Source organism: Nicotiana tabacum, chromosome 20 (assembly GCF_000715075.1).
Source record: "Nicotiana tabacum cultivar K326 chromosome 20, ASM71507v2, whole genome shotgun sequence".
NCBI lineage: Eukaryota > Viridiplantae > Streptophyta > Magnoliopsida > Solanales > Solanaceae > Nicotiana > Nicotiana tabacum.
Genome location: NC_134099.1, coordinates 16,020,653 through 16,022,163, shown reverse-complemented (window position 1 = coordinate 16,022,163; position 1,511 = coordinate 16,020,653). Strand labels below are relative to the sequence as shown.

Genomic DNA, 1,511 nt, shown 5'->3' with positions numbered 1-1,511 from the left:
CAAAACAAAAACTTCAGCTCTAGAGCTAAAGTTCACGAGTTACAAAACAAAAACTTCAGCTCTAAAGATGAAGTTCTGGCCCGGCTATTAGAATGCTGAAGTTTTGCGTGATTGCCTTTGCTACTTCAGCCCCGTATGCTGAAGTTATGCGAAAAAACGGGTACCCTTGCAATTTTTTTTTGCAAAGCGAGCACATGTTAAAATGTGACACAAAAAGCGGGTATAGATGTAAATGTCTCACCTAATACAGATTGTACAATTTTATTGGGCTAAGAGCCCTAATTTATTTGGGCCTTATTAAACTACAACTGTCAGGAAAATCAGAAATATATCAAAAGTACGTAAAAACGATAAATGGCCCATGCAGGTCTCAAACCTGCGACCTTCGCGTTATTAGCACGACGCTCTAACCAACTGAGCTAATGGGCCAATTGGTAATTACTTTAAACAATATCATAATAAAGAATGTTTGTAAATACACCAAATTATTAGTTTACCTTTTTTTTGGGTGTCTCTATTATTGTGCATATATCAAAAAATACCTATCGAGTAATCCTCAAAAAATATTTTTCTCTCTATCATTTTGATTAATTATACGTTAATTATTCTGTACCTATCTTTTGCTAATTCTAAGTATATATCACTATATGCTTCTTTTGAGTTTCAAATGTGCTGAAATATTCAACACATTTTAAAAGGGATATTCACTACTTTGAATCAAAGTACTATAATAATTAGTTACAAACACAAATTTTCACAATATCCAAACGCCCACTAACTCTAACGTAAAATTCTTTAAATTTAAAAGAAAAAAATAAAACCAAACGCCATTGTGCTGGACATCCAAAAAGCTTGGAACTTGGAATTTTTTTTTCATTTGTTTTTTTCATAAAGAGTTCTTTAAGGATGTTGAAATGAGACGGCTATAACAAGGACGGTGGTGGAGTAATACAGTTTTAATTAGAGATTTTGGGTTCGAGCAGTATGAAGTCGTCTTTATTAAGGAGAGCGTTACTCTCTAATATGAGATTTTTTGGTGTGAATCTAATTTAGTCAGTCTTCATGCAGGTACCGACCATCAGGCGGGCGAGAAATTTAAAAAAAATGAAACCCCTATTAAGATACCTTGAAAATTGCTTCCTAACTACTACTACTACTTGTGTGAATTCTAATAGAGGATTAAGACTTATTATAATCATTTAATTTTATAGGTATGTTTCTATATGGTTCCAGTATTAAACAGGCAATGTTATATTTTCTATGCTAATATACGGATATATTGGATCGTTATGAGTCCTATAAACATGGTTTCTAAGTGATTCTGATTTCCAGCGTTATATATAAGCAGTGTTCAAGCGAATTTGCAAATCCTATATGCATGATTTCTAATCGATTCTGGTTTCTAATAGTACACGGGCAGTATAGCAATTTCTGGATTAGCGCATAGGCAAATTGAATGCTGCAGGTTCTATAGAAATAATATCTATTCGTTTCGCGTAAAAAGTTAGTGA

At 33.0% G+C, this 1,511-nt stretch overlaps 1 non-coding gene across 1 annotated transcript; it reads right to left on the bottom strand.

Annotated features, from left to right (window-relative positions):
* Window positions 1–355: 355 nt before the first annotated feature.
* On the bottom strand, window positions 356–429 carry TRNAI-AAU (transfer RNA isoleucine (anticodon AAU)). The gene has a single exon. It is a non-coding gene; the product is annotated as a tRNA-Ile (tRNA).
* Window positions 430–1,511: the final 1,082 nt, after the last annotated feature.